Below are 15,519 nucleotides of genomic sequence, written 5' to 3' on the forward strand. Positions count from 1 at the left end.
TCAGCTTATTCCCAAGAATTAGTAGCTTCCATTCAGTTAATACTCGGCAGAAATCAAAGCTGCATTTGGAACAGACTTCCTTAATTTTTTTTGCAGAAAGGTGTGTAGTATACTGCTGCATCGATTTTTGACAAGCTACCACAAGAATTCAAAAATCTTTGCAGTAATCCATGCGCTGTTATATTGTTGATTGCATTTACTTAAAATTATGGCTTCACATTTTTTAGATTCATGAACATTTTACTTTTTCTATTATTACATTTATGCTGTAATTTCATGCACTGACACTTTCCATGACCTTTGAGATTTCCTCCTCAATTTGGTCCTACAAAATAGAGGTGTAAATAAGTAAATAAATAAATAATATTTGCACATTCCAGCTTTTAGCAATGTGCTTGATAATCGTATAACAACTGAAATCTAGATATTACAGAAGATAAATATAGAACAATTTAATTGAATAGATAAAAAGTCTACTCACCAGGCAGCAGCAGAACACAAACACAAAAGAAGGTTGTAACAAGGCAAGCTTTCGGAGTCAACAGCTCCTCCTTCAGGCAGAAGGGTTGAAGACAAAGGAAGACGGGTGAGGGAAAAGACTGAAGAGGTCTAGGACAAGGGGTAGTTTTCAGGAAAGTCACCGAGAACCATGGGTCAGTGGAGACTTAATGCACGGGATGAGAAGGAGAGCCTGATTGTTGGGGAATGCATCAGATGAGATTTGAAAACCTGAGAGCTTGAAGGTTGAAGACAGGGTAATATGCAGGTGAGAGATTACTTCTTTAACATCATGCACGAGTTAAGAAGAGTGAAAAGCTAAGTGTATTTTACGTAACAGAGGTGGGAGGGGGTGGTGGAAAATAGACGGGTAAGACAGTGAAAGATGTAGAAAACTAAAACGGAGTGAAGAAAAGAGTAGTTATTGTGAAGAAATGCTGAGACAGAAGCAATTAATGTAAATTAAGGCCAGGTGGTTGGCGAGAACCGAGGACATGTTTTAGCGTTAGTGGCCACCTGGTGTCCGAGGGAAGAATCCAGATGGCGCGTGTGGTGAAACAGGTGCCAATGTCACAACTGCCATTTTGTGATGCATGCTCTGTGACAGGATATTACGTGTTGTCAGTGTGCACACTCTGCTTATGCCCATTCATCCTAATTGATAATGTGGTGGTAATCACGCCGATGTAAAAGGCCGAACAGTGTTTACGTAACAGCTGGTATATGACATGTCGTTTCACAATGGCTTTCCCTTTGACAGTATATGTTTTGCCAGTTACAGGGCTGCTGTAGATGGTGGTAGGAGGGTGCATGGGGCAAGTCTTGCAGTGGGGATCGTCACAGGGGTAGGCGCCATGGGATAGGGGTTGGGAGCAGGAGCGTTGGGTCCGACAAGAATACTGGGAGGGTGACAAAAAGCTATTCTAGGTGTGGTGGGCAAAATTTCAGACAGAATGGATCTCATTTCAGGGCATGATTCTAGGAAATTATGGTCCTGTTGAAGTAGCTGATTAATACTTTCCAGATCAGATAATAGTGAGTCACGAGTGGTGCTCCGAAGTTGTTTCTTGGTGGGGTCAGCAGTACCAGGATTGGATGTGATGGCCTAAAAATTTTGCTTTTCAACAAGGCCGGTGGGGTAATTACGCACAGTAAAGGCTGATGTGAGAATGGTGGTGTATTGCTGTACAGAGTCTGCATCTGAACAAATACATTTGCCTCGGATGCCAAGGTTGTATAGGAGGAAACGTCTGACAAGGAAAGGATGGCAACTGTCAAAAAGCACGTACTGGTGTTTATTGGTAGGTTTAATGTGGATGGAAGTGTGTAGTTCGCCCTTGCTGAGGACGAGATCAACATCAAGGAAAGTGGCATGGATTCAGAATAAGACCATGTGAAATTTAACTGGGAGAAGATATCCAGAGTTTCCAGGAATTTTAACAGGTCAGTGAGTTCCAAGTACAGAAATCTCTTGCTCTCACCCACTTATCTGTGGCATGTATGGCTCATCAGCCACTTTCCACACCACCAGACTTCTCTCCTTCTACAAAATCCTGCAGTTATCTGCCCCTCATGTTTCCTTGGATGGTATCATCCACCAAACCGACTTCAAACTGCAACAACATGCCAGATTTCACCTCAAGAAGCTATCCCACCTTCTCCTAAACTACCTGAACACAGGTATATTCCTTCCTGCCCTCTGTGGCTCCCTAAACAGCCACACCATCAATCACTACTCTTCTCCTACAAACCGAGCTTGGCTAATCTCCTTAACATCCCACAGCCATCACCACTGCCACCCAGACCAAGAATAACCCATACTCACAAGAACCAGCCATAACAGTACAGTATCCTTAACCTCTGATCTAAATCACTCTCCTCTTCTGAATTATCTGTATTATATAAGGGTCTCATTTTCAGCTCTAAATCTGCATTTGAGCATGCTGCTTTCATGAAGGAACTACTTCCCTTCACACGTAATATCAATTGGAAATATCAGTTTGCAGCACCCAATCCCAAAACCTTTCCAACAGCAAATCTGACATTTAACCCTGCCTTGAACATTTCAGGCCATGATCCCAACTTGATCCACCACCACTACCTCAAAATCATCCCTTACAAGCCTTCCAAGACTTCCAGATATCCAGTATTGCTTCACAATCCTTCCTCAGGTCCCTACAACATGAACCTAACCTGTCCTCTGCAGAACTCCAGGCTCTACATTCCCTAAAAGCTGATGACCTCATCATTATCCTCTCAGTAGACAAAGGATCTACCACTGTAGTACTTAACTGAAAGGAGTATGTTACTGACGGTCTACACCAGCTGGTGACACCTCTACACACAGCGTCTGCCATCAAGATCCCATCCCTGTGATTCAAACTGACCTGCAGTCCCTCCTAGAAAACTCAGGCCCCTCACAAGGACTAACACCCCGATCCATAGAACTTCCCACCCCACCCAAACCACACACCTCCACCTTCTATCTTCTTCCTAAGATCCACAAACCAAATCATCAGGGCAATCCTATACTTACTGGCTTCAAAGCACCCACCGAATACATATCTGCCTTAGCTGATCATCTGAAATCCATGTCCATCCCACTCCCACCGCACACCTTGCTTGTCACCATTGATGCCACCTCCCTCTATACCGACATCCCCCATGCACATGGTCTATCTACTGCTGAACAATTTCTCAGTCAGGGCCCGCCTGATTCCAGCCAGACCTATGACAGCCTCCCTACACACCATCAACTTTATACTTAGCAACAACTACTTCACCTTTGAGGGGCAGACATACAAACAGATCATGAGTATGGCCATGAGAACCAAGATGGCTCCTTCCTACACCAACCTTTTCAGGGGTCACTTGGAGGGCATTTCCTGAGTTCCATAAGCCTTCAGCCCCTGGTTTGGTATAGGTACATTGATGACATTTTTACCATATTGACTCATGGTGAGGCTGACTTGTTAAAATTCCTGGAATCTCTGAATACCTTCTCCCAGTTAAATTTCACATGGTCCTGTTCTGAATCTCATGCCAGTTTCATTGATGTTGATCTCATCCTCTCGGGAGGATGTCAGTTCAATCCCGCATCTGGCCATCCTGCTTTAGGTATTCTGTGATTTCCCTAAATCATTTCAGGCAAATGCCGAGATGGTTCCTTTCACAGGGCACGGCCGACTTCCTTTCCCACCCTTCCCTAACCCGACGAGCCTGATGACCTCACTGTTTGGTCTCTTCCTCTAAATCAATACAAAAAATCTCATCCTCAACAAATGCCAGATACACACTTCATCCACATTAAACCTACCAACAAATAACAGTACTTACATTTTGACAGTTGCCATCCTTTCCATGTCAAACATTCCCTCCCATATAGCCTTGGCATTCAAGGCAAATATATTTGTTTGGATGCAGACACTTTACAGCTATACATCACCATTCGCCCGCCAGCCTTCACTGCATGTAATTACCCCACCAGCCTCGTTCAAAAGCAAACTGCCCAGGTCATCACATCCAATCCTGGTACTGCTGATCCCTCCAAAAAACAGCTTAAGAGCACACCACTGGTGACTCAGTATTATCCTGGTCTGGAACGTATTAATCAGCTACTTCGACAAGGCCATGCCTTCCTAAAATCGTGCCCTGAAATGAGGTTCATTCTGTCTGAAATTTTGCCCACCACACCAGAATAGCTTTTGTCGCCCTCCCAGTATTCTTGTCAGACCCAACGCTCCTGCTCCCATCTCCCTACCCTGTGGCGCCTACCCGTGACTGTCCCCACTGCAAGACTTGCCCCATACACCCTCCTACCCACATCTACAGCAGCCCTGTAGCTGGCAAAACATATACTGTCAAATGGAGAGCCACCTGTGAAACACCAGATTACATATCAGCTGTTATGTAATCACTGTTTGGCCTTTTACATCAGGATGACTACCATCAAATTATGAATGGGCATAAGCAGAGGGTGTACACTGGCAACACGTAATATCCTGTCACAGAGCATGCTCTACAACATGGCAGTTGTGACTTTGGTGCCTGTTTCACCACACGCACCATCTGGAGTCTTCCCTCAGACACCAGGTGGCCACTAACGCTAAAACATGTCCTCGGTTCTCGCCACCCACCTGGCTTTAATTTACATTAATTGCTTCTGTCTCAGCATTTCTTCACAATAACCACTCTTTTCTTCACTCTGTTTTAGTTTTCTGCATCTTTCATTGTCTTACCTGTCTATTTTCCACCACCCCCTCCCACTTCTGTTACATACAATACACTTAGCTTTTCACTCTTCTTAACTCATGCATGATGTTTAAGCAGTAACCTCTCACCTGCATATTACCCTGTCTCCCACTTTTAAGCTCTCAGATTTTCAAATTTCATCGATGCAGTCTTCCACAATCTGTCTTTCCTTCTCACCCCATGTGGTAAGTCTCCCCTGACCTGCAGTTCTGGGTGACTTTCCCTTAAATCTACCCCTTGTCCTAGACCTCTTCAGTCATTTTCCTTCACTCCTCTTTAATGGTTCTGCCTGACAAAGAAGCCACTGGCTCCAAAAGCTTCACTTTGTGAGTAGATATTTTTGTCTCTCCAATTCAATTATTTTGTTAAAAATTTATTGTTTTCAAAGATAAATATGGTAATATACAGTCAAATAGCGGTTACATCGAATTTTTTTCAGTCTGACAGCGCTTTGAGCTGAAACTGTCTTTTCCTCTGTTCAAATTACTTTAAACTCTCACTTTATTTGTTTGTTTAAAAGCACTGTTATTAATTGTAGATACTCGTGGTACTCTTCCCCTATGAGGGAGAGGTCCCCAATGGTGGAATCAACATTTTGAAACCATGTATGTGGTTGTGTGGGCTTGGATCCCGGGTATTATATCGTACGTTGTAATGGTTTACCCTGGTGGCTCCTCATCTGCACGTAATCCACAAAGAAGAATTTTCTACGATCCCCTAGATGACTATCGATTCAATAACAAAATTAATTTCTGTACCCCAACTGTAACATATTGGTTTAGTTACTTCGCCACTATGTTGAGGTTAGTGGCTATGGGTCCAATCACATGTCAATTTTTCTTACATCTTTATAGAAATCACTGTCATCATTATTTTCATTCAATTAGTTGTGGCTCCATGGTGCGATACCTGGGACCCTAACCTACACAGCCATAAAGGTTATTTCAAAATGCCAGCCTCTTACCTGGGGATCTCTCCTTGTTAGAATGCAATCGTAACTACTGACTGTTTTAAAATTCTTTTTTCAATTAGGAAGAGATCCGCAGGGAAAATCCAGTTGGATAACTTCGACAGGGATGTCATTACACAACCAATCAAAGACTTCTACTTGGTGCAGCAGACTGCTTCCAGTCTTGACCAACCATAGAAGAAAGGATTGGCTGGACTTTTGGTATCACAGCTCTGAGAAATATTTTGTTGTGCATGGGAGTCACATGGAAAAAGTGCAGAATAATATCCTGATTGCTAAGCATGAAGAGATTATTCACTGGTGCTTGCATTTCAGTGTAGAACTTAAATGAGCCAGCAGGGAAGCAGCCACATAAATACTCTACCTTGATTAAACTTAGATAGGCAGTAACATCACAGCTGATTTACTACTGGCTCTTTTTAATTTTTAGTTTTCTATGAGAACTGTCAGGGAATTAGTAGCAACAAATACTATCAATTCATTCAGAATTAAAGTATCGATTTTGATTTCACAAATCCTGTATGCTTTTGTTATGCTCGTGTTTCTGTTTTTACTTTCACAGACGCACAATTTGTAGCCACTGACATATGGTTCTCAGTGCCACATGTAATACACTCTAAGACATAAAAATGATGCACTACGAAGGCATTATGTGAACGGGATGTAAATCTGCAGATATGATGTACTTGTACAGCATCCAAATGATTACAGTTTCAGAAAAATCGAATGATTTATTTCAGAGAAAGAGCTTGACAAATTGAGCAAGTCAATAATGCATTGGTCGACCTCTGGCTCTTATGCAAAGAGTTATTCAGGTTACCATTAATTGACAGAACTGTGGATGTTCTCCTGAGGGATATCATGCCAAATTCTGTTGAAATGGCAGGTTAGATCATCAAAATCCCAAGATCGTTGGAGGGCCCTGCCCAGACATGTCTTTTCTGGTCACCAGTGTTCAGCTGGAATTGGGTCTGATAACTTAAGACAGTTCTACTCCAGTTGATGACATTCTAGGCCGAAGACATGTCTGAAGATGCCCCAGGCATCGGTGGCATACCAACCTGACTGTCACCCACCACACAGCCTGACAAACAGGAGTGATCATCTAGGGTGACCATTTCTTTTCACAGCTGGACCCTTTGGTTGTCATCCATAGCATCCTTACAGCACAGCAATACATCAACAATATTCTACATCCTGTTTCATTGCCCTCCATGGCAACCCATCCTGGACTTGAATTTCAGCAAAATTATGCTGGACCGCACAGAACAAGAGCTTCTACTGTTTGTCTTTGACACTTGCTGAATGCTACCTTACACAACAAAGTTGCCAGATCTCTCCCCAGTTGAGAACATTTGGAGCACTATGGGCATGGCCCTGCAACCATCTTGAGATTTTGATGATCTAACATGCCAATTGGACAGAATTTGGCACAATATCTCTCAGGAGGACATCCAAAAACTGTATCAATCAATGCCAAGTGAAATTACTGCTTACACAAGGCCCAGACATGGCACAGTGCATTATGAACAGGCTCAATTTGTAAAGCTCTTTCTCTTGAATAAATCACAGAGCTTTGTGGAAACTGTAATCGTTCGTTTTTCTGCACATGTACATCACACAGACCTATTCTTGTCCCACATGGATAATTCCTTGTGGTTAATTTTCTCTTTTTTCTTTTTTATCTTTTTTTCTTGGCCTACGTTGACTGATACATGAGCTCAAGCATAGTGCCAGCAGTGAGTGGCTTGTTACCCTCCCCCCTTGCCAGCCTATGAACTGGGAGTCAGTGGGTGGAGCCTGCTTCCTGCTTCCTGCTTCCTCCACTCCTGCACTACCAATCAGAATTTGTTTACCGCTTTTTGAACAGGCTATACATGCAGCTACAGCTACAGCTGTGTTCATACTCTGAAAACCACTTTGAAGTGCATGGCAGGGAGTACCTCCCACTGTACCAGTTATTGGTGTCTTTTTCCCAGTGTGTCCACCTACAAAGCATGGGAAGAATGAGTATTTAAATGCCTCTGTATGCTCTGTAAATAATCTAATCCTGTCCTTAAGAGCCCTATGTGTTTGATGCGTATTGGATTACAGTATATCCCGATGAGTCATAATGTATAGGTGGTTCTCGAAACTTTGTAAGTAGGCTTTCTCGAGGTAGTTTGCATGTATCTTCAAGGGTCTGTCAGTTCAGTTCTTTCAGCATCTCTATGACACTCACTCATGGGTTAAACAAACCTGTGACCATTTGTGCTGTCCTTTTCTGTATACATACAATATCCTTGGTAGTCCTAATTGGTACATGTCCCACACACTTGAGCAATATTCTAGGATGTGTCACAGAGTAATCTAGCAGTCTTCTTCATATACTTACTGCATTGCCCTACTATCGTACCACCTGCTTTAACTATGACTAAGCCTCTGTCATTGTTCCATTTCAAATCCCTGCAAAATGTTACACCCAGGTATTTGAATGAATTGAGCAAATCCAACTGTTAAACTCGGATATTATAATCAAAGCCTACTACCACTTTTTTTACGAAGTACACAATTTTGCATTTCTGAATATTTAAAGCAAGGTGCTAGTCTTTGCACCACTTGAAAATCTTATCAACATCTGACTGAATATACTGATTTGCCAGACCATCTACTTTATTTGTAACAAATCAAAGAAATTATTGTACTTCTCTGCTATTAACACAAAAATGACTAGCAAAAACTATTAACAACTATATGTGCACGGCAATCAAAATACATAACAAATTGTCTAAACATGCCCCAAGCATTCCAATCAAATTATTTAGGAACAGCTTCTCACTAGCTAACGCATATTTTCATCAGAATTTTTTTTAGAAACGTCCAAAATGAAAATAAAAATGTAAGAAGCTTCTGGATCGCGCAAATGAGAATGAGACATTCCTCAAGAGAATCATAACTGGTGACAAGATGTGGGTCTATGATTATGATGTTGAGACCAAGGTTCAATCTTCACAATACGTTGGGAAAGGTTCTCCACAACCAAAAAAAGCTCATCAGATCAAATGTCAAAGTCGTTCTGATAGTTTTCGTTGACTCTGAATGATTAGTGCATCATGAGTTTTCGCCACGGGATATGTTGCAGCACCTGTGAGAAAATGTGAGATGGAAAATGGCCTGAAATGTGGTGAGACAATTCACAGCTCTCGCATCACGATAACACAGCCACACATTCATCCCTGTTCATGCATGACTATTGCACAAAAAATGAAATTATTGTGCTGCTTCATCCTCCGTACTCTCGAGACCGATGCATTCCAAAGTTGAAAACCCATTGACAGGAAGAAGATTTACAGTGATAGAAGAGCTAAAAAAAAATTCGCAGACGGTGTTTCGTCCTATCCAGCAAGAGGCATACCGAGACTTCTTCCAGAAGTGGAAAAACGGTGTTCAGAGCAGTGTATCAATTGTGCTCTATTTCACAGGAGATAACGAACAATAAGTGAAAAGTAAGAACAGAAAAATTTTGTGGACAATGTTCCAAATTTTTCTGAACAGAGCTCATATATTAGCAGCCAAATAATACCATTTCATGAAAAGGATCTTCAAAAATTCAGGCTCAAAATTAGCCAATGCTCTGCCAAGCATAGTTAAGTGCCAATACCATAATCTAAAGAGTACAGCAACTTAAGTGGAAAGGTCATAACTGGCACAGGACCAAAAGAAACAGAGAGAAAAGAACAGTGCATATAATAATTTACAGAGGCATAATACGTTACAAAAGACAATGGAGACAAGCAATAGATAATACCAATATAAAATCTATATTGGTAGGCATTAGTAATACACATAAATATCTTGAATATGAAGTTATTTGACTGGATAAAACAGAAGACATGAGATTCCAAATACAGCAAAATGAATTAGGTAGGATTCATATGGAAACTAATATTATTCAGGCCTCACAGCATTTTTGTAGACGACTGATTAGTGGATACAATTTTTTATCATTGTTCACAAGACTGTATGTATAAGACATCCTCTGAATATTCTCCAACAACCACCCTTCAATTTCCACTGCAATGCCCAATTCTTATGACACAGCAGAAAAACATACCATTTGATCCAGCACCATCACTTGCAGATTGATTGCTGTGTGGAAAAAAAAACTATTTTATTTGTAACTATCTTCACAAACAGTGTTTACAAAGATACACTGGCAGCGACACAACCGAGTTCTTGACACAGAGTAGTAACAATGAATGCTCTACACAGCTACCCATGAACACCTTTCAAGAGGTGAAAATTAACAAAACCAACAAACTGCAGAGATAGATTCCTGACTGGAAATGGAGGAAAAATGTCCTGTGAATGTGTGTCCCGAAATAGATGGTGTGCGTGCAATGACAAAAAATTGTCCCAAAACATAGTACAGAGCTGCACAGCATTCATGTCACAGTTGGAAGTGCACACATCACATCATGGACTGCTGCACTCTTTTGCATGTTCCAGCCTCTCTCCAAAGAGTGTCACAGGCATCATTAACACGCTGTTGAAGTGTCTGCACATTAGAAACTGGTTCAGCATACACAACACTTTTCAGATACCCCCAGAGGTAAAAATCCTGGAAGTTTAAGTCCAATGTCCAGGGAAGATGTTGAGGTCTGCGAAATGTAATGCGGAAGTAGCGTGATGCTCCATCCTGTAGAAACCGTATAACCTGTCATATTGCCAAAGAAACTTTCTCAAGCAGCCCGTGCATAGTATTCTGTAGGAAGTCCAGGCACATTCCTCCATCAATGCACTGTCGAATAACAAACAGTCCAAGTATGTGGCTGGCAAGAATCTCTGCCTACACACTGATGCTGAACTGATGCTGATGGGACGCCACAACCATTCCCTGAGAATAATCTGCAGCCCGTAAATGATGATTATGTAGATTTATGATGCCAGATCTGGTGAAGGCTGCTTCATTTGTAAAGAGGATTGATGACGGAAATCACATAATTGTGATGGCCGGTGCACAAACCATCGGCAAAATCCTTCCCGTATAGGGAAATCTGCTGTTGCTAATCCTTGCACTCGTCGCAGGTGATAGGGATAGTATCAGTTTTCGTGCAGGAAACACATAATCATACTTTAGCTTACACCGTGTTGGCAGGGCACTTGCCTGGAGCTTGCACTACGGTTCACCTCAATATCCTGTTGAACCGGGTCGTCCAGATCTGACATACGCACAGTCCGCCACCTCCCTGCGTGTTCATCTGTCTGGAGGGACCTGTGAGCACACAAATGCCCAAAAAGGGCTTGAAATGTTGTGTGATACAGTCGGTGTCTGTGAGGGTACTTGTTTTTGTAAAGCTGTGCTGCCTCTCCACCGATCCCATCTGCTTGGCGGTACACAGACACCATCTCTGTTTGTTTCCAACATGAATACCAGACCATTCTGCTGCTTACAGTACACTGTCTCAATCACACAGCCTGCAACACACAAGGGACTTTCATTCGTTAGTGCCCTCTACCATGGCATTTTTGCACATATGTTCGTAGGACCTTTTTTCCTCCATTTCCAGTCACATCCTTGCAATTTGTCGGTTTTATTAATGTTCATCCTGTAAATATGTAGCTCTCTCTCTCTCTCTCTCTCTCTCTCTCTCTCTCTCTCTCTCTCTCTCTCCATATTTTAATTAATTCATTATATTTATTTGCTCGTTAACTTTTTTGTCTGCCTTCTTGTGTCATTGTACTTGGCTGTCTTAGGTTAACCATTTTAAGGTTTGTTATAATTTCTCATGTTAGACATCAATAACAGAACACTGCCTGAAACTGATGTAGCCCAGGGAGCTGGTAATTACAATATGCAAACAGTAACACTTGCTGGAGCCGTGTAACGCACTAAGAGATGTAATTGTGAAGTTGATTGTTCACGAGCCCTTCCATAGACACAATTTTTTTTGGAAACAATGTGCCCATTATTTCTGGGGTAGAATCTGTTATAGGTAAACTGGTAAGGGCAAAAACAACTGTGAACCTTACATTGGCTGGAAGCTGCTGTAAAATGAAGATAACAAACTAAACTTGAAACTTCAATCATGGAAAAAGGTAGTATTATTGAAAAGGGCTCCCAAAACTGGTCCTTTGTGTCTAACAATGTGTGTGTGTGTGTGTGTGTGTGTGTGTGTGTGTGTGTGTGTGTGTGTGTGTGTATGTCATTGAAAATCGCATCCTGAAGCTGACAATTTTAACAACACTTGAGATGAGTAAAAACAATTGAATGATAATTGAAGTGTTTTTTTTTTTTTTATCTACATCTATACAATTACTCTGCAATTCACAATTAAGTGCTTGGCAGAGATTTCATTGAACCACCTTTAAGCTTCTTCTCTACCGTTTCACTCTTGAACAGCACACAGGAAAAATAAACACTTAAATCTTTCCATGCGAGCTCTGATTTCTCTTGTTATAATGGTCATTTCTCTCAATGCAGGTGGACACCAACAAAACGTTTTCACACTCTGAGGAAAAAGTTAGCAAACAAGATTTCACACGAAGGTCCTGCTACAGTGAAAAATGCCTTTGTTTTAATAAATGCCACTCCAATTCATATATCATATCCCCAGCACTCACTCTCCCTTATTTCCGATAATATAAAACAAGCTGCCCTTCTTTGAACTTTCTTGGTGTCCTCCATCAGTCCCATCTGATGTTGATCCGACATCACACAGCAATCCTCCAGAAGAGGGTGGACACATATAAAGTAAGCAGTCTCTTTAGTAGACCTGTTACATTTTCTAAGTGCTCTGCCAAATAAATCTCAGTCTACCTTTGGCTTTCCCCATAATATTATCTATGTGAATGTGCCAATTTAAGTTATTCTTAATTGTAATACCTCAGTATTTACTTGAGTTTACAGCCCTTATATTTGTATGATTTATTAGGTAAGTGAAATTTAGTGGGTTCCTTTGATGCCCATGTGGATGACTTCACACTTTTCATCATTTAGAGTCAATTGCCACTTTTTGCACCAATCTTCTCAAAATCATTTTGCTATTTGTTTTGATCACCTGATGTCTTTCTATGATGTTGCCCTCCGCCATACACCGCCAGGTGGCTTGCGGAGTATGGATGTAGATGTAGATGTAGATGTAGATGTACATGACAGCATCATCTGCAAACAATCTAAGTAGGCTGCTCACAATTGTCTCTTAAATCATTGATGTAGATCAGGAGCAACAGAGGGCCTGTAACACTTCCTTGGGAAATGCCAGATATTCTTTCTGTTTTACTCAATGATCTTCCATGAATTATTATGAACTGTGACCATTCCAACAGGAAATCAAAAACCCTATCTCACAACTGAGACAATACTTCACTAGCACACAATTTAATTAGAAGTCACTTGTGAGTAACAGTGTCAAAAGTCTCCTGTAAATGTAACAATATGGAATCAATTTGATGTCCACTGTCAGTAGTACTCATTACTTCATGAAATAAAGAGCTACACTCCTGGAAATTGAAATAAGAACACCGTGAATTCATTGTCCCAGGAAGGGGAAACTTTATTGACACATTCCTGGGGTCAGATAGATCACATGATCACACTGACAGAACCACAGGCACATAGACACAGGCAACAGAGCATGCACAATGTCGGCACTAGTACAGTGTATATCCACCTTTCGCAGCAATGCAGGCTGCTATTCTCCCATGGAGACGATCGTAGAGATGCTGGATGTAGTCCTGTGGAACGGCTTGCCATGCCATTTCCACCTGGCGCCTCAGTTGGACCAGCGTTCGTGCTGGACGTGCAGACCGCGTGAGACGACGCTTCATCCAGTCCCAAACATGCTCAATGGGGGACAGATCCAGAGATTTTGCTGGCCAGGGTAGTTGACTTACACCTTCTAGAGCACGTTGGGTGGCACGGGATACATGCGGACGTGTATTGTCCTGTTGGAACAGCAAGTTCCCTTGCCGGTCTAGGAATGGTAGAACGATGGGTTCGATGACGGTTTGGATGTACCGTGCACTATTCAGTGTCCCCTAGACGATCACCAGTGGTGTACGGCCAGTGTAGGAGATTGCTCCCCACACCATGATGCCGGGTGTTGGCCCTGTGTGCCTCGGTCGTATGCAGTCCTGATTGTGGCGCTCACCTGCACGGCGCCAAACACGCATACGACCATCAATGGCACCAAGGCAGAAGCGACTCTCATCGCTGAAGACGACACGTCTCCATTCGTCCCTCCATTCACGCCTGTCGCGACATCACTGGAGGCGGGCTGCACGATGTTGGGGCGTGAGTGGAAGACGGCCTAACAGTGTGCGGGACCGTAGCCCAGCTTCATGGAGACGGTTGCGAATGGTCCTCGCCGATACCCCAGGAGCAACAGTGTCCATAATTTGCTGGGAAGTGGCGGTGCGGTCCCCTACGGCACTGCGTAGGATCCTACGGTCTTGGCGTGCATCCGTGCGTCGCTGCGGTCCGGTCCCAGGTCGACGGCCATGTGCACCTTCCGCCGACCACTGGCGACAACATCGATGTACTGTGGAGACCTCATGCCCCACGTGTTGAGCAATTCGGCGGTACGTCCACCCGGCCTCCCGCATGCCCACTATACGCCCTCGCTCAAAGTCCGTCAACTGCACATACGGTTCACGTCCACGCTGTCGCGGCATGCTACCAGTGTTAAAGACTGCGATGGAGCTCCGTATGCCACGGCAAACTGGCTGACACTGACGGCGGCGGTGCACAAATGCTGCGCAGCTAGCGCCATTCGACGGCCAACACCGTGGTTCCTGGTGTGTCCGCTGTGCCGTGCGTGTGATCATTGCTTGTACAGCCCTCTCACAGTGTCCAGAGCAAGTATGGTGGGTCTGACACACCGGTGTCAATGTGTTCTTTTTTCCATTTCCAGGAGTGTAGTTGTGCTTTACTAGAAAAATATTTTCTGAGTTTGTGTTGCCTATTTGTCAATAAACAATTTTCTTGAAGGCAATTCATAACATTCAAGCACACATACATTCCAAACTCCTACTGCAAATCAACGTAGTGATATGGATCTATAATTCAGAAAATTATTCCTGTTACCTTTCTTGGCTGGTGGTGTGACTTGTGCAACTTTCCAGTCTTTGGATACAGATCATTCTACATGCGAGAGTGGATATATACGACTGCTAAGTATGGAGCTATCGTAACAGCATATTCTGAAAGGAACCTGACAGGTAAGCAATTTGAACTGGAAGCCATGCCTTTCTTAAGAGTTTTAAGCAGCTTTGCTACACCAAGGATATCTACTTCTAAGTTACTCATGTTGGTAGTTGTTCAAATTCTGGAATATTTGCTTTGTCTTCTTTTGTGCACGAATTCTGGAAAACCATGTTTAGCAACGCTGCTTTAGTGGCACTATCATCGATAACATCACCATTGTTATCGCACACTGAAGATATTGACTGAGTATTGACACTGGTGTTCTTTGGAAACTATCAAATGCATCTCACATTGAACTTCATGCTAAATTTTGAGATTCTGTAAAGCTTCGACAATCTTGGGGATTTGTTGCAGTGAGGAAAGAACTTTTTCTTAGACTGTAACTTTGAACAAACTTTGTTAGCTGTTCTAATACTTGTATCAAATTATTATGAAATATCACATTTTACTGTTTCAGTTTACAGTGATAAGAACTCAAAACATGTTTCATCTTGTGCAGTAGTATTTTTGAGTTTTCTGAATTATCTCTGTGTCTGGGAGCAAGCAGTTCTCCACAAGAGGCATTTCTGTTCACCCTAGAATCACATTCTGTTCTTCATGTAGAAAGATATGG

The 15,519-nt window shown here is 42.5% G+C and overlaps 1 protein-coding gene across 1 annotated transcript in view; it reads right to left on the minus strand.

Moving 5' to 3' along the window:
* LOC124802433 (CCR4-NOT transcription complex subunit 6-like) overlaps positions 1 to 15,519 on the minus strand; it is a 129,788-nt gene that overhangs the window by 74,645 nt on the left and 39,624 nt on the right. The window lies entirely within an intron of this gene.

The sequence above is a fragment of the Schistocerca piceifrons genome, chromosome 6, assembly GCF_021461385.2.
Source record: "Schistocerca piceifrons isolate TAMUIC-IGC-003096 chromosome 6, iqSchPice1.1, whole genome shotgun sequence".
Taxonomy (NCBI): Eukaryota; Metazoa; Arthropoda; class Insecta; order Orthoptera; family Acrididae; genus Schistocerca; species Schistocerca piceifrons.